At 50.0% G+C, this 24,446-nt stretch overlaps 1 long non-coding RNA gene across 2 annotated transcripts in view; it reads right to left on the bottom strand.

Moving 5' to 3' along the window:
- The window catches only part of LOC137231476 (uncharacterized), a 96,540-nt gene that overhangs the window by 38,873 nt on the left and 33,221 nt on the right, over window positions 1-24,446 (bottom strand). Inside the window, exons 1-2 of one of the 2 annotated variants that reach the window (XR_010946567.1) lie at window positions 4,316-5,984; window positions 1,840-4,195 (exon numbers count right to left, since the gene is read on the bottom strand). The exons of the other annotated variant lie outside the window; for it this stretch is intronic. This is a non-coding gene — a long non-coding RNA (uncharacterized lncRNA). Of the gene's footprint in view, window positions 1-1,839; window positions 4,196-4,315; window positions 5,985-24,446 lie in introns of those variants that run through there. 2 annotated transcript variants of the gene reach the window in all.

Here is a 24,446-nt window from a genome sequence, read left to right as displayed (position 1 = left end):
ACGACCTGTCAGACGTGGATTTTGTTGCCTTTGCAAAATTCATGTATGGGAAAGAGTGGAACGTGGTGAAAGTAGAAACAAAAAATTAAATAAGTGAAAAACTCTTAAGGTGAAAAGTTGAATGTGTGTAGTCACACACACATACACACACAAACAGAAAACGTAAACAACATATGAGGTAATTGCTATATATCACACTCTATATCCTAAAATCAGAGAATAACTCTTTTTTCCAAATGACCTATTAATAGTCACAAAAATTGACTCTAGTCAGCCAGAAAGAAGACCTCCATACATATTTTAAATTAAAAAAGTAAAACTAACAGTTTCTGATCATAATGCAATAAAATGAGAAATTAATAATAAAAGTAGAAACTAGAAGACAAACCTACCATCTAGAAATATTTTTAAAATTTTAAATTCTTCTGTCGCTGAAAAATCAAGATCAAAATAGCAGAATATTTAGAAAACAACATATATCAAAACCCATGAGGCGCAATTAAAGGAATGTTCGGAGGGAAAGAGTCGCTTTAGATACTGATGTTGCTAAAAAGGAAATATGGAAGATGAGCGAAGTAAGCATACAGTTTAAGAACTTGGAAAGAAAACAACAGAATGAACTTAAGGAAAACAGAAAGAAGGAATTTCTACAACTAAAAGCAGAAATGAAAAAAATAAAAAATAGGAAAACAGTAGTACCAATCCATAGATACAAGCACTGATTTTAGTAAAACTCACATCGAAAACCACTGGAAGTTCCTACTGTATAGCACAGGGAAATACAGTCAATGTCCTGGGATAAACCATAATGGAAAAGAATATAAAAAAGAATAAATATATGTGTAGAAATGAGTCACTTTGCTGTACAGCAGTAATTAACACAACATTGTAAATTAACTATACTAACCCTAAATCAACTATATTTCAATTTTTTAAAAGCTATTGGAATGATGAGGGGAGAAATACCAATATGAAAAACACCAGAGGGCTCATACGTGCTGGTGAAAACGTGAAAAAGTAGACACAAATTATCATTAGTATCCCCAACTCCAGTCTCTGAGCTCCCGCAGGGTCCAGTTTCTCCCCTCCTTCCCGCCATGGGTGCCTCAGGCCCTCATCCTGGCCCTTGAAGGCTCTGTCCCGGAAGCAGGGTCCCAGCTTTCCTTTCTCCCTACAGCCCCACTCCCACTGCTCAGGTGAGCCAAGCTCCCGCCAGGGCCTGCGGCCAGCACGTCACAGCAGAGCGCGACACAGCAAACCCAGCTCCTCATGCCCCCTCTAAGGAGAGGTGACTGAGGCTCCGTCACTGTGATGTGGGGGCAAAGTCAAAGAAACTGTCTACGGTTGTGACTCAAAGAGGAAGTTTTTGGCAGGAGAATTTCTGAAGTTATGGCTCTGACTTGGGGCCCCCAACTACCAGTTCCCAGGGTCCTGCAGTCAGACCTCATAGAGGGCTTGGCCAGCCAGGTCCACATAGGAGGCAGACGGTTCGCCTGGAAAACTCTTAATGAAAAGATCATTACAGAGGTTTGCGCAGGTTCGGGGGTCAGTCAGGTACTCCAGTAGCAACAGGGAAAACGATTAGCCCCCACCAAAAGGCAAGGCAAGCGGTGCTCCCCGCGGGGGACATGGGCACTGCCGACCCAGGACAGGTGGGTGAGCTTCCAACCTCTTTCTGCCTCACCCTCTGATATCCCACAGGTGTTGTCCACTGGTCAAACCCAACTGGATGCCAGCGTCCCTGGGCACAGAGCAGGCTGAGAAGGACCGAGAATAAACCTGGGCTCTGTGATCAATACAGAACAGCCGGCTCGGCCACGATCCGCACCTGAGGCTCACCTGACCCCCATGGATGGCATCCTTTTCCTTCAGAGACGACCCCACTGACAGTGGATGGTCCAGACTGCACGCCGACGTCTTGTTCATGAAGACTGATGGGATTTTCTCTCTTCCCAGATGTGAACTGAAGTCCCCAAGAAGCTAAAATGTGTTCTGGAGAACTGACACGTTATCTATCGTGTCAAAAAATCACCTGAAACATCTCCAGAAGTAATTAAAGTTTAAAAAACGAAAACAAAAACCAAGAAGGCATTTTCTATAGGGGTAATTATTTGGACACCACTGGAAATCAGTGTTTATATGATGTGCTCACAAAAGCCGAAATGCACCCTGGGATAAACCCCACCATCTGTAACACAGGCTCATTGCATTCCCTTCCGACGTCACAGGCACACAGACAAAAGGAGCGGTGTTTGTGAAGGTGTCTGTCCAGCTGTAAAGAGCTAGGCAAATATAAGTTTATAGTATTATATTTATATAGTACAATCTGTTATTATTATATTAGAATGTTATATAATAATATAATACGAATTAATAAACATGCATTATATTTATGATGTACATTCAGAAGAAATTCTTTAGTTTACTCTTTTATTAAACAAGTATTTATTAAGTACCATGGGCCAAGCTTCTAGAATATACAAACAAATATGAAAAGTCCAGCCCGCAGAATTTACACTCTAGAAAGTGCAGGGTTCAACAAACTACGGTGGGTGGGTCCAATCGCCTGCTGTCTATCTACAGCCTGTGAGCTAAAAGTTGTTTTTACAGTTTTAAATGGTTTTTAAAAATAAGAAAAATAATATTTCATGTCAAAATTAGATAAAATACAAACTTTAATGTCCATGAATAAAGTTTTATTGGAACATGGCCACACCACTTGTTTACATACGGTTGCGGCCGCTTGACGCCATCACCGCAGAGTTGAGCAGTTGAGACAGAGCCCGTGTAGCCCACAAGGTCTAAAGTAGTTATTCTCTGGCCTTTACCGAACAATGCTGCCGAGCCCTGATCTAGCAGAAGACAGATCCGTGAACAAATAACTGCAGCAAGTTCAGCGTAAGGGTGCAGTCGGGGCGGAGCACAGGACAGGATCACATCCGCCGTAGGAGGCGTGGGTGGCGCTGGGGAGCCAGAGGCTTTAGGAGGAGGCGGGCTTGGCCATTCCGGAGCAGACTGCACCACCCACGCGATATTGATAAACGTACCCATCAGCAGGACTTCCTCCAGGGACCGTCTTCGTAACGCTGACGGTGAGTTTATCCAGACCCCACCAAACGTCTGTCCTTTTCCCCAGGCGACTGATGCCACGCCCATGCTAGATTAATAGATGGCTGAGCGTTTTGGAGACAATCTCTCTGGCCAAGGCATCACTTACTCGCTCAGGAATTGGAGCTGTGCCAACCTATAGCCTGATTGCCACTGGGTTTCCATCAGCTACCAACTAGCCACAGAGAGAAATGGGAAATTTGTGGTTGGACAGGATTCAAAAATGAAAAATAACAGAAAGAGTTGGGTTGAAAGCAAGGGCCCACGAGCGGAGGGACACTCCATGAGAAACCACAGCACCAGCAGAAGGATGGAGACAAGAAAAGAAAAGGATCAAAGGCACCGAGAACAAGAGGCCCAGGGAGCACGCTGCAAAGGATCTGGGGAGTGCGGAAATCAGCACAGCAGAGCGCTGAGCCTCGTGAGGTGGTGGGATAGGAAACCCATCTCCTCTCCCCAGTTCCAATAATGAAATGAGACGCTGCTCTCTGAAAGGAGCAAGAATGCCATGCTCTGGGCTTATCTGAAATGGACTGATAGTTCCGACAAGCAAGTTATTTGATGTTGAGTGTAAGACACGGGTTGAGCATCCCTCCTCCTTCCCTCCCCCACGCACTGGCCGTGGTCCCTGGCTCTCTCCGCACCATGGTCACTGGTGCTGTGTGGAGGGGCACATCCCCTGCTGGCATCTGGGGAGGATTCCCAGTGGAGAACCAAAGGAAAGGGAAGACGTGCGCAGGGAGGATTTGCAGTCCTGGGAGGGGTGAATGGCAGCACCGGGTCTCCTGAAGATTCTAGGAAGCCTCCTGTCTCCCCTCGAGCTCTGCACGGCCAGCCTTTACTGGCCCGCAGTGCGCTAAGCCCTCAGCATCAAGCCCACCAGCAGTAAAGCAGCCCAGCCACGGTCCCCACACCAGCCCCTTTAATAGCAAAGAGCTAAAGAGACCTCTGCACAGATCTCACTTCACTTCTGTTTCCTGGAAGGTGTGTTCCCGCTCATCCTAGCACTTTCCTCGGGATCCTAGAGCCGCCTTGCTCAGGTGTGATCCTCGCCGAGGAGGAGACGGCTGCCTGGTGGCGGAGATAACTCTTCTGTATTTTACAGATTTAAAATGCTTGCGTCTTACAGAGCCTCACGATAATGCTGTGGGCGGATCATTTTATTCCCACTTTGCAGGTGGGATCACTGAGCCACAGAGAAGCAAACTACCTGAAACGTGCCGGAGCCAGGGCGGGACCTGGGTCTTCAGAGGCCAGCTCCTCCGCGTTCCACTGGCTGAAGCTGCCTGGATATACACTGTGTTTACATCACTGACGGAGCCAACGCCTCCAAAAGAGTCAGCATTAGTATTTGCTTTAGCCTACCACAAAAGAACGAGATTCTTCCTAAGGAGTAAGGACCGGACAGAACGTAAATAAATTAAACATAATGCTGCTCACTTTGAAAGCGTGTGTGCATGTGTGTCTGCATATCGGAGTTGGATGTGGGATGTATGTGGAGTTCTCTGTGGGGCGTGGATGTGTGTTTTAGGTGCCTGTGTGTGTGTAAGTACACAAGTGCAGAAAGCATCTTGCCGGGAAAATGGGGGAGGTGGGAGGAAAACACAGGCTACACCAACCACAGAACTCAATGCTGCTGCCCTGAACTTCAGAGCAGGCGGGTCGGGGGAACTTTCCAGAGAAGGAGAACCTTGAGTCTCGAGGCTGGGGGCCCTCAGAGTGGTGCCCAGCTCCGCTTCTCCATCCACGGCAGGAAGGTCAATCCCTCACCTCATGCCAGTTCTCCACGTGTGTTCACTTCGATCATGAGGACTTTTTGAGAAGACGCTGATGAAGCGGGTGTTTATGAATGCGGGCCTGAGATGAGGGCAGCGCAGGTTATGGCGGCGAGTTATTTATAATCTCCCTGTGACAGTCCTAATCCTACGGGCTTCCTTGCATTACTCTTCAGAGAATTTTTATTCGTGAAAAACAGCAAATTGTTCATCTCTGAAACACTAGATAGTTCTGTGTCTCTGAGAGTATTTTGAAAATTATAAATGATAAGGAAACTCTGGGCCAGATTTTTTATGTGACTCTCCAAGAATTATGTAGGATGGGAATCTGACCCTTGGAGAGTTAACGATGTTTCTGGAGACGGGGAAGACTTCACGCACCAGAACGAAAGTGCCTTAAATCATATCGGTGGTGCAATTACCTCTCAGCAAAGATCCTCAGAGTTGAAGTTCAAGCTGTGGACCAGAAGGATGGTTGGGGAAACAGGGTCCCCCTTGTTAAAATAAAGCAATTAGTTTAATATAGACTATCAGGCAGGGAGAGCAGGGGAGGGGAATTCCCCTTGTCAAACGCTGAACATTCAGAGAATCACTTAGAGCAAAAGTAATAAGGAGCTCTTCGTGAAAAAGTTGGCCCTATACCATGTCTAAATGCAAACATGTGTGTTCTTTCTTTTTTTTAATTCATTTAAACTTCTGTTAACTGGGAATATTTTTATGTTCATTCTGTCGTTCCCTTTCTCACTTGAACAAAAATGTGTCAGGGGACAAGAATGGCGCCCAGGGTTGCAAGCGTGTTTAGACACCATAAAATACTTAACAGCTCTTTCCGGTATGGTTAAACCCCACCGAACGGCTAAACAAACTTTAACTTACAATTCACGGGCTGAAGCACTCAAAGGGCCATAAGATTTTGCTGCTGCTAATTTATATCTCTTAGAGACATGAAATAAAAAATAAGTCATTTAGAAGTTCCCAAACCCACATTCCTTCTTGTGAAATAAAGATTTTTATTTCCAGGGGTTTACGTTCTCTTTGCCACAGAGAAGAGCAGCATTGCTCTGATAGCTTTAAAGTTCTTTGCTCCCTATAGAGATTTTAAAAAATAAGCCTTGGGGCTTCCCTGGTGGCGCAGTGGTTGAGAGTCCGCCTGCCAATGCAGCGGACACGGGTTCGTGTCCCGGTTTGGGAAGATCCCACATGCCGCGGAGCGGCTGGGCCCGTGAGCCATGGCCGCTGAGCCTGCGCGTCCGGAGCCTGTGCTCCGCAGCGAGAGAGGCCACAACGGTGAGAGGCCTGCGTACCGCAAAAAAAAAAAAAAAAAAAAAAAAAAATAAGCCTTGGAAATAGGTGATTTGGACCCAATCAGGATCCAGAGTTTGCTCGGTTCTGATAAAATGAGTGAAATAAATTAGCTTTTGCAATGATACACCTGGGTGATTGTCAAAAATATTATCCTGAGTTTCTTACTCAAAGAATATCTGCTGTGGGACTCCATTAATCCGAAGTCCCCAAACAGGCTAAGTCATCGATGTTGATAAAGTCCAAACAGCAGCTGTCTGATTGTGAAGCGGGAATAAGGGAACTTTTCTGTTTTATATCTTGATGGGGGCTTTGGTGGATGGAGAGCTATATGATAAGACACCCGTAGGAAATTGTTAACAGTAGGATCTAGGTCATGGATATGCAGGTATTCCCATAAAACCCTTCCAGCTTTTTCATAGTAATGACTTGGAGAAAGGTGAAAGGAGGTACTACCCGCATCAGGCCAGGGACACTGGCTAAGCTGCAGCTTCTCAGACCAGCTCACACAGAGGGTCACCTGCACATAGGTAATCCCGACTCTTTAATTTAAACCCTTCTCAGGTCTGCTTACATGTCAGAACTGCGATGTTTATTCACTATGGGTTTGCTATTTGCTATGGATTATCTTAAACAGTATTAAAGTCCTCACAAAGCTGCTCGAGAGTCATACAGTCCCTTCCTCTAATACGGAAGCTACAGAATTTGTGCAGCAAAGGGTAGATACGAGAGCCACTTCTGGGCTATGAGATGTAAGCAGACGTCTTAGGACAGTGTCCCAGAAAGCTTTTTAAAAAGGAAAAACACGGTAGGTCTGTCCATTTCAGTCTTTTGCTCTTTTTCCTTCATTCATCTCCTTTCTTCCTGCCTGGAATACAGTGCCTGGAGGTGCAGCAGCCATCTTGCCACCATGAGGATGAAGACACACACACACACACACACACTGAGGATGGCAGAGCAGGAAGGTAGATGGAGCCTGGGCATTAGCCCTGTTTCGGCCACACTAAGATTTCTTGTTACCTGACATGAATAAATTCCTTATTTTGTAAACATCTTCAGGTTTTCTACTACATTCAGTCAAACACATGCCTAACTAATATTTAGGTATCTTAGATCAACTCTCAAAATGATTTTAACTTACATTGACTTCAGCAAGGAATGTAGCATGTTGAACACTTTGACTAGGAAGGAGGAAGGGTGAAACGCCATGCAACCAGCATGGACAGAGACACGGATGGAGAAGGTCATGAGGACCTGGGGAGCAGGGGCGGGGGGCGTTAAAGCCAATCAGTACGTCTTCCTTTTCCTCCTCCACCCTTGTTAACATTTTTGTACTGAATCTGGTAAAAAAAAAAAAAATGTACAAAGTGCAGGCTTGAAATGAAGAGGGGCTACCCCAGAGAGCACGATGCAGCAGCCTGGGAGACGTCATGGAAGGAACAGGGGAAACAGTTGCTAACAGACAGCCCTGGAGTTGCACAGATTGATTGCGTGTCTTATTGCATCTGAGGACCCCAGGAAACACCTTATCCCACTTCTGCCACCCTCTCTGCATTCCCATCAGAGGCTCCACCTCACAGCCAAAGCCACAGGGTCTTCCAAATGCCAGGGGCCTGGGGGCAGCGTCCATGAAGGGCCAGCCCAGGACATCTTGGCGATGGTGGCTGGGAGCCAGGCTGAGGGCTGGGAGCCACCAGGATACAGTCAACCAGGATGACTGAGTCATTCTACAGATGCTGCAGCTACTGGCCAACCCAGGTTCCCAGACCAGGTTCAAATAGAATAATTTGAGCAGAGTGAATTCGCACTACATGAAAACATAAAGAAGATACAGATCTGTACCTTTCTTATGTTTCCAGAAATGGCTGGCTTCCTGCCCACGGCAAATGTAAAACTTTAATCTGCTAAACTTTGAGAAAGGATGATTTGACTTAGCGTTGGTATGTAGAACGCTGTAGATAACATCTCTCAACATCTTCTAGTTTGGCATCACCACGTCATTTTGATATTATTTAAGCCTCTATCTTCGACTGAGGCAGCAACCCTGGGCTGGAAATGCAGGCAGCTGACTCTGGAAACACAAGCAGAAAACTGTCAGGCCACCCCGTTCCTGCTCTCCACATGTTGAATTTCACTGGACACTCGCTTATTACAAAACTTGAAAAATATTGTAAACATCTTTCAAAGCCAAACCTCGCCCCAGTTCAACAACTAACGCGACGTGAGTGGCCTGTGAGTTTATAAACCTGGAAGTCACATTCAATCACTAACAGAGAAGGGAGTTTACTTTCGTGGCCAAATGTGTTTTCTGCTTATGACAGGATTTTTTAAATTGCTAGTGAAAGTCGCTATGGCACAGATGGAAAATTACCAGGCAAACGCTGACCATTTCACTTTGTGGTGATGGCTTTGCTCTCTTTTGTTTTTGAAAATAGCGGCACTTTTCAAAAAACAGAAAAGTGTGTTTTCTAGTGTTAAAGTCCTTGCCCTGCCTTGGTTACACAAAAGGTTGAAAACAAGCCATTTACTTCAAAGAGTGAACTGATTCAAAGCAGGCACAAGCGCGTGTGATGATACGTATGTCCCTGGTTTACTCCAGCTATTACTGGAGGCCCTGACTCGTGGTCTGAGGGCATCGCAGTGGGACACTGGGACGTCTCCACATCCAACACACCAGACTTGTGTGGAGAAACGCGGCGCGGCAGGAAGCAAGCATCTGGGCACTTGGGTCTCTGATGCAGGTCCCTTTCAGCGCTGACGCCCAGCAGCCTGCAGACAGGGCTTCAGTTACATATGTCCCCCACATAAACGGGACGCCCTGCCACCCATCCCTGGCAAGGTGTTGAATGCAAAGAAATACTGTCTGACATCCAAGGTTTTAATTAGAAAAGCAATTAATATATTCTACCAGGGTCTCTATAAAGTCCCAAAGGGAATTCTATGAACTAAAAACAAATAAACAAACAAAAGCACATAAAGGACCCCAGAAAGTCTTCTTTCCAAATGTTCTTTTTCTTTTCATTTCTCCGTTACACGTCGACTTCTCCTAAAACCTCTCTCCTTCTCCTCTCCACTCTTGTCAAAAAGACCCCTTCAAGTCAGTCTCAGCTGAAGCTCACCTTTCTCCCTGCCCACCTACCCCTTTCCCTCCAGGAACTTTCTGGAAATCCATCAACTCTTCCTGGATCCTCTGCCTTTGCCACGCTCTCACTGCTGTAACCCAACAGAGGCTCGGGAGTGCAGGAGGTGAAGACGAACTCCCCTCGGTGGCTAGGAGTTGGGGGCAGGGTATTGGTAGAGACAGCGATTCCACAGTTCAGGAGAATACAGAAACACTCAAAATGCCTCTTTAGCCAAACTCCAACTTCTTTTCTAGGTAATCAGAACCAACAGTAAGTCCCAAGATTGAGAGATTCGAGTCCATTCCTTCATCCGGCCTCTTCTGGTGACTCGGCACAACAGGGGCTATGGCTGCGGAAAAGTCAATGGGAAAAGTCCCCACCGCCTCTAGAGCTAACACGGAGCTTTGCACAAGGTCCCCACCGCCTCTAGATCTAACACGGAGCTTTGCACAAGGTCCCCACCGCCTCTAGATCTAACACGGAGCTTTGCGCAAAGTCCCCACCGCCTCTAGATCTAACACGGAGCTTTGCACAGGGTCCCCACCGCCTCTAGATCTAACACGGAGCTTTGCACAGGGTCCCCACCACCTCTAGAGCTAACACGGAGCTTTGCACAAAGTCCCCACCGCCTCTAGATCTAACACGGAGCTTTGCACAAAGTCCCCACCGCCTCTAGATCTAACACGGAGCTTTGCACAAAGTCCCCACCGCCTCTAGATCTAACACGGAGCTTTGCACAAAGTCCCCACCGCCTCTGGATCTAACACGGAGCTTTGCACAACTGCCCTCACAGCCAGGGGCAAGCAAGAGCCGCCACCACCAGGGCCTGGGCACAACGGTCTTCAGGACCATCCACATGTCTTAAGTCCGCCCCTTCGTTAAACTGCCTCAGCTGAACTCCAATAGCATATTCATAGCTCTATACATAACTCAGAAAAGCAAGGAATTTCCCTGGAGGTTTTCTACAGCCTGCAGAAAACCCGCAATGGGCTGTGTAGGGTCTACTCTGCGTGTGTGAGTGTGTGTGTGTGTGTGTGTGTGTGTCTGCACACGTATTTGCCAGTGGAGTACAGGGGACCCACCCGATAGGGTGCCCCAGCAAACACCCTGGGCGGCCACTTGTTTCCTCTACGCCTCCATTTACTCCGAAGCCTGGAACAGTGCAGACGCACAATGAGAAAAAAAGACACCGAATTAGAAATATACTCAGATCATCATATTTTCAGTTTCTTACAGCAGAGACAAGTCACTGCTCCGCGGGTGGGAAGCAAGGGTACGCAGAGGTGGGTGCCAGGTACCAGACCACTCCTCGTGGGGATCCGCGTGGGCGAACTGCCCTTAGCCGACCCCCGAGCTCCGCCTCATTATGTGCTTTTGGGCAGCCAGCAGATCTCTGCTCTCCTAATCTTTCTGTCATTAGTGATTGGCCTTCCTTCTGGCAGCTTTTTGGCTTGAAACCGAACACTTTTGACAAGTTCTACAGAGACGAGAATTTAGCCAAGGGGCTCTTTTGTCAATTAAGACCTTTCATCCCACAATCGCCATCAGGGGCTCATGGGCTCCCAGTGCTGTCTGGGTTTCAAGAATGAAGAGGAAAAATGTTAGGCCTTCTGAAGTCATTCCCTCCACTCAGGAAAGGCAAATTCTTACCATCACGCATTTAAACACCTGCCCAGAAAGGAGACGTACATGCTCGGAGGGCCTCTCCCCATTTTCTCCACCAGTGGTCATCCGCTGACTTGGAATCACCCAGACAGCCAAAACAAATACATCAGACCTGAGACATCACTGTGGCGTCCAAATTGACCGTCTCACCAAGCTGCTAATTCGGAATGATTCTAATTCACAAGAAAATTGTCAAAACTTCTGCTTCAGCTGTTGAAAGCTGGCCTCAAGTTTCTTGATATTGCATTATGTGGAAAATGCACAGACATGTTTCTTATTATTCATAAGCATAATATACTTATGAATACATGGTGATGAGAATGTGACTTAAGTCCAACAGAAGCTGAAATAGTTCTCTGGGCTTCTTGCAGACAAATTCACAACTAATTGTTCAGTTTAAGACACCAGGCTTGGGGCTTCCCTGGCGGCGCAGTGGTTGAGAATCCGCCTGCCAACGCAGGGGACACAGGTTTTGAGCCCTGGTGCGGGAAGATCCCACATGCCGAGGAGCAACTAAGCCCGTGCGCCACAATTACTGAGCCTGCGCTCTAGAGCCCGCGTGCCACAACTACTGAAGCCCACGCGCCTAGAGCCCGTGCTCTGCAGCAAGAGAAGCCACTGCAGTGAGAAGCCTGTGCACCGTAATGAAGAGTAGCCCCCGCTCGCCGCAACTAGAGAAAGCCCGCGTGCAGCAATGAAGACCCAACGCAGCCAAAAATAAATAAATAACTAAATAAATTTATTAAAAAAAAAAAAGACAGCAGGCTTTGTTCTGATGGCTGTTAAAAAAAAAATTACTTGTTTTACTCGGGTCATATTTCCCTTTTTGAGATGATTTAAGAACGTTAATAAACTGTAATCTGAAAATTCCCAGGACGTTCTTCCTGCTCTTCTGGGAAAAAGACACAGAGATGAACCCAAGACTGAGACTGAATTATGTTCCAAAAATCCAAAGGCCAAGAGGTCCGGTCGTCCCTCAGAGCAAAGAGCGGCTGATTTACAATATCACCGAAACCCCCACAGAGGTGCGATCACTTCGTTTCCTCTGCCTTTGTAAATTTTGTGTAATTTAAGAATGTTAATGCAGATAGGGTATGGAGCGCCAGCAAATGCTCACATATCAAGGAGCTTTACCCCATATACTCAAGCTTCCGCTTGCTCAACGCCTCTGGATGGAGATTAACTTTCACCTATAGCAAGTTGGGAAAACTAAAGGCTTGCTGACCTATTGGTTCAACTTACTAAATTTCTTCACAAACCTTCAGTTGTGTAACGTGAAGCGCTTTGGTGGAAATCAACAGAAATCATGAAGGACCATGAGATAGATGGACGTGAAGCTGAGCTGAATCACCCTGGATCCCAAGATATTCCAAAGTTCTCCTCAGACCTGGTATCCTCCAACCTTGTGGGAGTGTTTCATCTCAGAGAGGTCCCAAGTAAGACCTACTTGTGCGGAGATAGCCACCCAAAAAGAGGATCATAGGAGAAGTAAGAAAGGAGACAAATCACTAGAAAATTAGGAAATTAACATACACAGAATGCACTCTGTCTTTTCCTTAAAATGAAGAAAAGGGGCAAAGTAAGAGGTCTGGTGAGATGTTTTCAAAGCTAATCTCTGCAGAATCAAGTCTTATTAATGATGTTCCACGTTCACTGGCCAGAGGCTTTTCAGCATAACCTTTAAGGTTTGCGCTTCTCGGGATATTCTCGGCACAGCCATTTCCCTACTCCTTATCTGGTTACAGCACAGAGGGAGCAGCAGTGATGGGGTTCCGCCCGGGCCGGAGCCACCAGGCCTCTCGGACACGTGGCGGCCACACAAAGCCATTAGCCATCTCCTGCTCGGTTGGGATTCACTTACTTATTCTCTCCATCCCCAAATCAAAAGGGTGAAACCAGAAACTGTCCCTGCCTGTGCTGGGGGCGGAGACACTCATTCAATGATCATGTGAGTACCTGTTACTTTACAGCGTGTAACAAAAGCTTCGAAAGGGAGCTCTGAGGTCTTCCTACAGGGGGCTTGACCCACTGGGGACGTGGGGAAGGGACTCCTGGAAGAAGCAGGGCCGGGCTGCACTACCGGGGAGCCACTGGGCGTTCCTTAGGCAAAGCTAGAAGGAAATGACGCCCAGGCAGAGAGAGCAATACAGAACAGGGCCGTGCCAGTGGGCGGGGCCGGGCCGGGCTTGCCGGGGTGGGTGTGAGGGGCTGCTGTGGGGCTGGGGCACAGGGCGCAAGGGAAAGGGGCCTGGGTGAGGCAAGCTGGCCCAGCCACGCCAGGATCCTGGGCGCCACACGAGGAGCGCCCTCCCCTAAGGCAGAGGAAGCAGGTGATGTGGTTTTCGTCTCATCTGGAAGTAGACTGTTCTATCTGCAGGGCGGGGACTCAACCCAAATGGGCAACAGAGGACGGAGGCAGAATGGGCTATCGCGGTGGCCCAAGGGAAGGACTCCGGGGCCTGGACCGGGAGGTGGGGCTGGGGATGGAGATGCAGTGGGTGTTGGGGGAAGAGAGGGAAGAGCTGGGGGTGTCTCGGAGGTGCTCATGTGCACCCTGGGTGGCTGGTTCACCAACCGCCATTTGTCGGGACAGGGAGCTGAGCAAGCACTAGGCTTTCAAGGGAGAAACCTGACTTTGGTTTGGACATGTCAGAATCGAGCTGCTCTGGGATATCTCAGAGGAAATGTCAAGCGGGCAGTGGGATGCACGGACCTGGGTCTCAGAGGGAGGTCCAGGCCAGAGGCAGACATGATGAGTTATACAACAGGTTAAAGGTTAAGCGTGGGCATAGCTGGCATTACTAATCTATTTGCAAACACAATCCTGGGACCGGAATTTAAAGTAATAAAGACATCTGGACGCTCCTAACTGTTATCCATCACTCCTAACACGCTCTCCCCTGCTCCCCCGCCCCTCCAGCCTTGACACTTCATTACAGCCCCTCCAGGCCCTTCATCTGACACGGGGACTCTTCTAGGAAATCTATTTGACTCTGGGTTTCACATACTAGAATCGCTGTCTTGGTTCCCAGCTGGGACAGTTGGAGATCTTGTTCAGCAGAAGTTCCAGGATGGTGACCCCTTCCACAGCCTATCGCTAAGTTCCCCCAAGACCTTGAGCTGCACTCCATCCAGAGAATTCCTCCTACACCCCTTAGAGGACTGGACACCCACTGAACAAAGAAATACAGCATCCATTGGACAGCGTGAAACCGAGTCATGTTCTTTTTCCAATAAAATGACAGTTTTCTAAGCTCTTGCCGAATTCTTCCAACTTTCTTAACCATTCTCCCCATCCCTGGTGGTCAGTAGCTTAAATCTGTGTTACATATTTAAGATCGAAAAAATTATTCAGACCATCTGAGACTCACACAGACTTTATTCTGGAAAGTCTGGCATTTAAAAATCTGAGTACACCAAGTAATAACTTAGATATTTTTTAATTTAAAAAACTTTTAAAGATTTTAGACAAACAAAACTATAATTTACCTACTGATGGTTACGTTTTTTTAGCCATCTGAATTTAAAATACATCACCCAGATCTACTCAAAAGCAGTGGTTGTTACGGAAAGAAAACTATCAAAAGACATGGTGGCTCTAGTGCAAATTCTTCCTCTTTCTTCGTTTATGACCGTACGGAAGCCACTCAGTGTCTCTGGACCTCAGTGCCTCCCTCTGTTAAACAGGAGTATTAGCACCTGACTTCAAAGATGGTTTTAAAAAACTACGTATCTATGTAAAACTCTTAGATTTATATATTAACTCTACCATTTTATTATTATATGAATGTAAAATATTATTGCTAAAACTTTCCAGAAAACTTTTCCTGTAAACTTCCCTAATGTCTATTTCTCCTTGAAGTGATCTATGTAAAATCCTTTTACAATCAGCACTCTGTGATTTATGCATTAACTTGGCCGGGCCACGGAGCGCCTAAATATTTGGTCGAACATTTTTCTGGGTGTGCCTGTGAGGGTGTTTTGGGATGAGATTCACATTGAATCAGCAGACGGACACAGCAGACGGCTCTCCCCGTGCGGGTGGGCCTCATGCAATTAGGTGAAGGCCCAAACAGAACAAAAAGTCTGAATGAGAGATAATCCACTCTCTCTGCCTGGAGCATTGGCCTTTTCCTGTCTTCAGCCTTGAACCAGAATTTACGACGTCAGCTCTCCTTGTTCTCAGACCTTCTGACTTGGACCTTGGGTCCACCATCAGCTCCCCTGGGTCTCCCCTCCACCCCTGTCAACTCAGATCTTGGCTGATCAGCCTCCATAACTGTGTGAGCCAATTCCTTACAGTAAGTCCCTCTGTCATAGGTATAGATAGATGATAGATGGATATAGATAGATGATAGATGGATATAGATAGATGATAGATGGATATAGATAGATAGATAGATAGACAGATGAAAGATAGAGATGACAGATAGGTAATAGATGATAGATAAATAGAGAGATGATAGGTAGATAGTTATTGGGTTGGCCAAAAAGTTCATTCCGAGTTTTTGGTAACCACAAACGATCTTTTTGGCTAACCTGATAGATAGACAGACAGACAGATAGATGATAGATAGATACATAGATAGATAGACGACAGATAGGTAATAGATATATGACGGACAGCTAGCTAGCTAGGTAGATATCCATCCTCTTGCTCCGATGCCCCGGAGAGCCCTGACTAGTATACACCCCTTCCCCTAGATGGGCGCAGCCAGAGGGCCTGAACTGTCCTGGCAACAGCGCGAGGTTTGAAGGCCGTGATCTGTGGAGTCAAGGAGGTGGGACTGGACACTCAAGCCGCGCATCTGTGAACGAGCTACCTCAGCTCTCGGAACCTGACCTCTCCAGGCCTTACCGAGAGGCCGAGGTGGCCGGCACACAGCAGCCCTGCCACGAATGCGGCGCCCGTTCCTCTCTGCTTCTGTCTTCCCAGACTCGTTTCCCACCAGGCCAGCGTCCACCCCGTGGGGACAGCTGTTTCCCAACGCTGGTGGCCGTGGGCACGCTGTGTGTCAGCATTCTGACCGCGAGCCGCAATGTCTGCACGTGGCCCTCGCGCCTCCCCGGGGGAGTTCACTGACCCTGCAGGCTCCCGAGGCAATTCTAGGTTGTAAAAACAGGAAACGTTAGAGTTATGTTTCAGAAAATAATTTCTAAATGTTTTTAAGTCCCCAGAAATAATCCACCCTCCCTGCACGCCCCCCTCCTCCCTCGAGAAGCCAGGGGACCCGCAGAAGCTGGGTCATCGTCGGAGCCCCCGGTACCAGGCCCAGGCAGCTCAGCCACGGAGCCAAGGCCGCTGGCACGGTCCTCCCCGCCGTGTCCCGGCCACGGCCCCATCACTTGTCCCCTCTCTCCTCTCTGGGAGGCTCCATCCTCTCTCCTGCAGGCCTTTCCCAGACAGCGGAACGAGACGCCTCCGCCACGAAGGGCCCTCTCGACGGCGCTGCTCGGTACATCCCAGCTCGTCGTGGCTCTGGCCGAAAGTGAATACCTAAGACCCAGCGGGAAGATGGGTTATTTTTGGAAAGGCGCTGCTGTTTACTCTGGAGAAAACCCACCACACTAGGAGTGACAAATACTTTTCCCTTTGCTCACAGATAATTTGGGGGGACACTTTGGCAATAGCCGCATCTGTAGATGATTTTTTTAAGCACCAGCCTTGGGCCGTAAGTGAGAACTCGTTAGTACATTCCTGCTCTCCCGAGGGGGTGGAGGAAAGGGAAGGAAGCTGTTGGCGACACTGGGGACATTGAGTCGTCCACCACGTCGTTACTGCAGGAAGTGCCGAATCCCAGCGAACAAGATGGCGCGGGCCCTCCCGATGTGGGTGCGTGGCCTGAGCGCCTGTCCTCTGCCGCCCGGGCCCCACCCAGCTGCCTGGAGGGCTGCCCTTCCCACAAGACACAGCTCCAAATGTTTCCCCCGGGGGACTGTCCATGGGTTTCCATGTGTTGCTATGATGTCATCTCAACCTTGTACCAGCCTTTCAGTAACAGTGAAAGATACTTCGAGGAGACAGAGCTTCAGTTTGGGAAAAGACGAAAAGCTCTGGAGGCGGATGCTGGTGATGGTGGCACAACAGTGTGAAGTCATTTAATGCCCCTGCGTCGCACGCAGAAAATGGTGAAAGCAGTAAATTTTTGTTATATGTATTTCACCGTGGAAGGAAGGAAAGAAAGAAAGAGAAAGAGAGAGAGAGAAAGAAAGAAAGAAAGAAAGAAAGAAAGGGAGTGAGGGAGGGAGGAAGGAAGAAGAAAGGAAGAAAGCAGGAAAGAAGGAAAAAGAAAGAAGAAACGTACATTTTCAGGGCTGTCAGATTATGGTTCGACTCTATGCCTTTCGTGTTGAACTCAGAACATTTCAGTGTCAGAAAACAATTCTAATTAACAGCCTCTCAGACCCCACTGACGAATCTCTGCCACATCTCACTGGGCTCCGTTCTGACGTGATGGAAAGTGCTTTCTCCACCACATCTGCATCCATAAAGTCAATCTGCCTGTGGATTTGTGTTCCTGCATGTGAAAACACGCACACAGCTACAGCGGACACTGGAAATAAGAACGAGACCCGGCCACGCAGATGAGAGAAGCAAGGGGCTGCCTGCTCACACGAAGGCCTGGGGCCAGCGTGTTTTCCCAGAGATCTAAGTAACTCGGCTAAACGTAAGTGCTCTGCTCGGTTGCTGGGCGCCCAGTGCTCTCAGGTGCTTCAGTGCTTGTGCGTCATTCAAACTTACTATTTGCTGATTTCTATTAAATGTAAGGCCACCAAATTCTTTCCTAATGGCAGAGTCATTCAAAGTCGCTAGTTTGAAAGCCATACAGCTAACTTTCCACCAGGGAGGTTTTATAGAGAAACCAGACCTGGGCGGTGCCTTCTTGAAGGGCCCCCTCAGTCACCCCAACAGAAGTTGTGTTGGGGCCACTGGGAAAGAAAATGACACCCGTGAGAGTCTACACTTCTCACCTTCCCTCAGCTCCAGGGCCCTTAACAGCCGCCCGGCACTGGCTGTCTCGCTTCTGAATTGTGGCAGCTTGAGACTGTCAATCACCACAGACGACAGTGGTCATATATTATATTTATAACTACCTTCATCTCCCAGTGCTGGGCAGTCACAGGGGAATTATGTCAACCCCTTTTCCTGCCATGTGGCTTGAGACATCCCTGAAGAAATCATTGTTTCTAACGGAATAGGACCAGGCAGGAGATGAGTGCAGGTATCATTTTTACCTACGGCCTGGGCCACACTTCTACAGGGGATTCTGTTTAGACACTCCCATCTGAACTGCACAAGTAATAAGAGCAGAGCAAATTATCCCTACTTGTGGGATGAAGCAACTGAGGATCCCCCGAAGGACGAGGATGACCACCCAAATTGCCCCCTCTTAACCCGATGTCTGTCCGGATACAGGCGTTGACAGGTGCCCTGGAGACTTCATTGGCCTCAAATTTCTCAGGGACCTTTGGAGTCTTCCTGGGCACCCGGTATTCATCCTCTTACACGAGAACCACCTGACATCTGCCTGCTACTAGTGCGTCCAGTGATGGGGGAGCAGCAGAAGGAAGAGGCTTTGCTCCTGGATCCAGACACAGAACCCAGTGCCACTCGCCCCTCTGAGTGGGAAACTAAAGGGGACGTTGAGACACACTAGCGACCGGTCCCAACGAGCGCCTGCCACGCGCCCAGCACTGTCGCGACGCGCCCCACCTGCGCTCCCTCTTTCCAGCTCGAGACCATCCTCTGATGGATGTTATCAGATGGACACTCTTGGAAACAGAAACCAGGAGCCCCAGGGAGGCCAGGGGCTCACACAGCTCCAGCGTGCAGAGCCCGACTTTGGACAGAGACGGCCTGTCTGAAGAATGCATCTTAACCGCGTCTGCACCCAGGGCACCATCCAGCCAGCTGCTCCCTGCGCCTCCAGGATCCCCCTCGTGTAGCTGTCAGAGCGCCCCCTACTCATCCTGCCCACCCTGTCCTCGTTCTGTGTTCCTCAAGGAGATGGGATACGTGTCACACATGCACGCACACGCACACACATGCATACATGCGCGCGCACACACACACACCCCAGAGCTTCCTGCACCCAGGAGGATGAGAAAAGAGTGCTTTGTGTTCCAATGTGTGTGTGTCCTTGTGTGTCCGCATGCGTGTGGGTGTCTCTGAGAGCTAAAAGTGTAAAGACCCGTATCTGCACCATTTTGTGGATTATTCCACTTCCAGGGACGTCTGGGCTCTGATTGGTCACAGCAGAGCTGGAGACAAGCAGAGCTGAGGGGACCCCCGGGCGCTCATGACTCATCAACCTGGCGTCCACGCCTGTTCCTTCCTGGCCTGGCGAACTCCAACTCACCCTCTGGGTCCCAAGCCACCCGCCCCTCCCTCTAAGTGAGTGTCCAGACTCCTGAGGGCAGCAGGATGGCAGACTGTTCTCAATAACGAGCGGGGGGGAAGGGCCTCAGAAAGTCCAGATAAGCAGGTAGTTGGTCTAATGTGAGCAGTCCCTCCACAGAGGAGGCCAGAGCGCTCCGTCCTCACGCCTCTGGGGTCCGGCAGCCTCCAGCATCACCAACACAAGGTGGGACGAATGCATGGGGGATGTGCTGGGGCTGCCAGGCGCTGTCACAGTCTGCCTTGGCTGCATCTACAGGGACATCGAGACCCTGGGTTTCTTCGTCCTTTGTGTCAACTTTTGCCCAGAAGAGTGAAGGGCGGAGATTGTGTAATTTAGGGGTCAGCTGGGCCCACCGGGTCCTCTAGGAGTCGGACAGAATTGGCTATGCCTCCGGCCCACATCCTGTGGGAAGGCCCGGCCTCCGCAGGATTCCTGTAAATGCCCTGGGGCTAACATTCCCTTGGTCACCTCAGGTTCCAACTTCCTGTCCCGCTGGTCTTGAGATGTCACTCCCCGCTCACCTCCAGTGACCGCCCTCTGTCACCACACCTGGCAGCAGCCCCTTCCCCTGACTCACCAGTCCCCACTCCCACACGCGGGGGCCTTTAGGAGGACGGGGCCAGGGCGCCCACAGCCTAGCAGGTTATTCCAGGCGAGAGGCTGGGCCCCCCTCTGTGCCTGCCCCGGACGACTCAGCGCGCGTCCCCCTCTCGTCTCCCCGCGGCCCCTCATCCAGCCTCTTGCTCGTGTCCTTGCTGTTATTTCCACCCTCGCGTCCCCGATCTTTTCTAAGACCGTGAAGTGTCTCTGGGTCCTGTCGGCCAGGCCCTCATCCCAGAAACAAACTCGCCCCTTTAGCTGCGCTCTTGAGGAGGAATTCTGCAGACAGTTCTTAAAGTTACCACTTCCCCCAGACTTCTCAGCAGGAGTGATAATGACGCCGGTACCCAGAGGGCGGAGGATGAGCAAGCAGGGGGCACGGGATGTGCTGGCACCTCAGGCTGAGCCCCGACAAGCAGCCCAGATGGTGGATGGTGAGGCCACCTTCCCACGGGTTCACGGAGCACCACAAGCACTTAGCGTGTGATGGTCACGGGCGAGTCCGGGGCCCAAACCCTCAGGTATTCAGCCACCCCGCACTGCTCCCCACCCTGAGGAAGCCATGCAGGGAGCGTGGTCTGCAGCCCTGAGATCTGCGAGGCACCAGTGAGACCAGCATCCTCACCTGAGCCTCGGGGAGGAACGGCTGGGAAGATGCAGGGCCCTCGGAGCCAAGGTTTCTTCCCTGTGCACTGGCCTCCTCCATGCCGTCCAGGGAGATCTCAGGATTCTAGCCTCGACGTGCTCACTTGTGTCTCCTTTCTATCCCCACCCCACGTGCAATCAGTCCACGTTCGACCGGCCTCTCAACAGACTGGACACTGTTGGTGGCCAAACCCACATCCCAGGCCCCCCTTTAACTCCTGCATTTGTTCAGGCATCTGGCAGTGACTTTCCCTCCTGCCCAGGCAGACCCTGAATCATCTTACCCAATCACGACTGGCCCATTTTTCCAGCGAGGGAAGCCAACAGAGGGGGCGCCTCTGAGTTGTCCCCTTCTCCTCAGTGGTACCTGTGTGTGGACAGGGGCCTGGACCGTGCAGCCACCCTGCAGTGGCCGGAGAGCATCAGGACGGGCAGGGGGAAGAGCCGGGGTCCCCACGTCCCTGCCGCTCTGAGCTGATGTCCTCTCGGGCTGCTCAGTGTGAGCTGGGCCTTAGGTTCTTTCAGACTGAGAGCAACCCCACTACTTCACCCAGAGCACGAAACAAAACGTGTACCCGACGACATCAGAGCTCTCCCGGGAGCAGCGCGCACCTGGGGACTGTGACGGTAACTGCAGGGAGTACTCTGAGCGTTTGCAGGGTGGGGCTGGGGTGTTCGACGCCCTGTGATGCGTGGGGCTCTCCGAGGCGATCTCACATCCCCAGAGGCTGTCCAGTGTTCTGTTGCACAGCCGTGATACATCCTCCGTCCGTCTGCCTACGATCTCCAGGTGTTTTGCACAGGCTAAGTATGCAGCTATCACGAAAATCTGGGGACCTTTCGTTGTTTGCAACTGTAATAAGACTCTTGCAGTATTTTGGAAAAGCATCTCACAGGTCACAAAGCTGTTCGCTGTGTTTGAAGCTCCTGCTTGTTCGCCTTTACACAGCGTCGTTCCTGACGATCCGCTACGTAAACCGCATGGTCAGACCTGCTCGCTAGGCGTTCTGATGCAGAACTGCATTAGCAACTGACTTTGTACTGATTTAAAAACACATTTGTAGGTGGGTTACGTTATCTATGAATTTTCTTCCAGTAAAGAATAATTTACCTTTAAAAGGAGAGGATGGGGGGCTTCCCTGGTGGCGCAGTGGTTGAGAGTCTGCCTGCCAATGCAGGGGACACGGGTTCGAGCTCTGGTCTGGGAGGATCCCACATGCCGCGGAGCAACTAAGCCCATGAGCCACAACTACTGAGCCCACATGCTGCAACTACTGAAGCCCGCGCGCCTAGAGCCCGTGCTCCGCAATAAGAGAAGCCACTACAATGAGAAGCCCGTGCACCGCAACGAAGAGTAGCCCCCGTTCACTGCAACTAGAGAAAGCCCGCACGCAGCAACGAAGACCCAACGCAGCCAAAAATAAATAAATAAAATAATTTTTTTTAAAAAAAGGAGATGATGGGGGTGGTGGCTTCATGGATAGATGAAACTGATACACAAAACTCGTCAAATTGTGCACCTAAAACATGGACTGTCTGTGCACTTCTACCCTGCCCTGGATAGGGCTGGAGAATGGAGGAAGCAACTCGATTAGATAATCTGTGAGGTCTTTTCCAGTCCTAAAATCTCACAGAATCACTTTACTCTGTGTGGAGACCCCTGGGGCACAAACCAAAAGCCGGCAAGCCCCTTCCCAGGGTTTGCAACCCCTCAGTGTGCTCCTTGCTGACGAACCCTCGTGAGGAGACACGGCGGCTTCGCCTCATCAGAATGTATCTGATGCCACCAGACCGGCCTCTTACTTTGTCAAAGGTGATTTTGGGGAAATCTGAACGCGCAAATCACTTTCAGGTCCTCCCCCTCCCCACCCCCAAGTCTGATCCCAAATACTGCATAAACTCCGCCACTCTTCTGTCTGACTGGCGCTCAGAGCCGTCGCTGACCCGGAACCAGGAAAGTGCTGAGCTGGGGAGACACTTAATATGTACTTTTCTTCCCAACCCTGCAGCCGGCGCCCGGATATCAGCAGCTTGGAATCAGCCGTGGAGGGAGCTTGATGCCACTGCTCCAGACACGGGCTCTGCACTCCTGGACGGCAGGTCCTAGACATTCACCAGCCCGGCCCTGCCCAGAGTGAGAGCAGACACCCTCTTCACAAGATGTGCCCAGACTTGGCGTGTTGAGGCATCCAGGGGAGCAGATTCTTGTTCTTAAAACCACACCTACTGTAGCTTTGTTGGGAATATTAGAATCTGCTCCTCTGTTATCAGAAAACAGAACATATACTAGGATCTTGACCTTTGCTAGGAGTAGGTGAAAGGTCTCTGGATGGTTGGTGAAAAGGTGGGTGGCAGGGACGTAAAGATGCTACCGCGTGCAAGTGTGTGTGTGCGTGTGTGTGTATACATGTGCGTTGTGTGCATATGTATGAGAGCATTGCGTGTGTGTACATGCGTGCATGCGTGTATACATGTGCGTGTGCCTGTGCGAGTGCATGTGTGCACACGTGTACGAGAGCATCGAGTATGCACATGTGCGTACACGCGCGTGCATGCATGTATACACGTACACAATGTGCATGTGTGTATACGTGCGTGTGCATGTGTGCACACGTGTATACATGTGAGTGCATGTGCACACGTGTATGAGAGCATTGAGTATGTACATGCGCGCGCATGTGTGTGCATGCGTGTATACATGTGCGCGCACGTGTGTGCATGTGTGCATGTGTGTATGCATGTGTGCGTGTGTGCATGCGTGCGCATGAGAACTGGCTTGGAGTCAAAGCTAACAAGCCTTGGCTCCCGCTAGCAGACCTGACATGAATGGCGCGTCTGCTGGAGTTGATTAGCGTCCTCGCTGAGCTGGGCTGGGGGCTGCCTCTCCACTGGCACTGGGGAGTGAAGGCAGAAACAGCCAAGGAGCCCTGAGCCGAGCAGACTGTCATCAGCGCGCGGCACCGGAACTTCGTGCCCACAGGCCCGTTCAGTTGACACTTGGGAGTGTCCGGTGCTCGGTGGGAAGCAGATGAAAAGAGTCAGAGCTGAGCGGAGCTCACACACAGCCTCAGACTGCAGCCCTGGAGATGAAGCCCACCCTCTGTAATGAGACGGGGGCCTCTTCCCCACCGGGGGCACACATCACACTCACACAGACACTACGCACGCTTTACCTCCTCCAGTCCCAGGAGATGGCACGAGGACCTGGCAGACATCTGGGCTGTGGCCCAGGCCCGGGGACATCTGCCCTGGCGGCCCCCCAGGCGCCCCGCACTCTTCTCTCCCCTCACTGCCCCCAGGTACACGTGTCTCCTGCCAAGCCCAAGACGACTCCTGCTCTCTCCAAACTCCCCATCAAAGCCGCTCCCAGAAAAGGATCTAATGTCTTCCTCTCACCTCGGCCCGGTCATGTCCACTCAGAGGAGATGCCCCTCTCACTTCCACGGTGCCACGGGGACCCTGACTCTGGTGCGCGTCACCTCCTGGGAGCGTCCGAGGTACTGGACCTCAGCCTGGCTGAGCTTTGCTGCTTCTGCCTAGCAGTGGAGTTGACACACAGTGAGGAACTTTCTGGTTACTTTGTGGATGTAATCCTTTGGCTCCAGACAAAACCAAGCACTCATCTGAGTCCGATTTCAGTAAGCTATGAGTTTGCTGTCTTTCTTCTGAGTGGTCAGGGTGAGCAGCAAGGGGGGCAGGGATGGCTATTGGGGGGTGTTTGACTAGAAAGATATCGGGGGTATAAAAAGAGAAAACCAAAGAGCATTTGGACTATCTCTGCTCAGAAAAATTCATGGCTGATTGGAAATCAGAAAGAGCCGTTACTT

The sequence above is a fragment of the Pseudorca crassidens genome, chromosome 10 (assembly GCF_039906515.1).
Source record: "Pseudorca crassidens isolate mPseCra1 chromosome 10, mPseCra1.hap1, whole genome shotgun sequence".
Taxonomy (NCBI): Eukaryota; Metazoa; Chordata; class Mammalia; order Artiodactyla; family Delphinidae; genus Pseudorca; species Pseudorca crassidens.
Note: the sequence above shows the minus strand (reverse complement) of the source record. Positions and strands in the feature narration are given on the sequence as shown.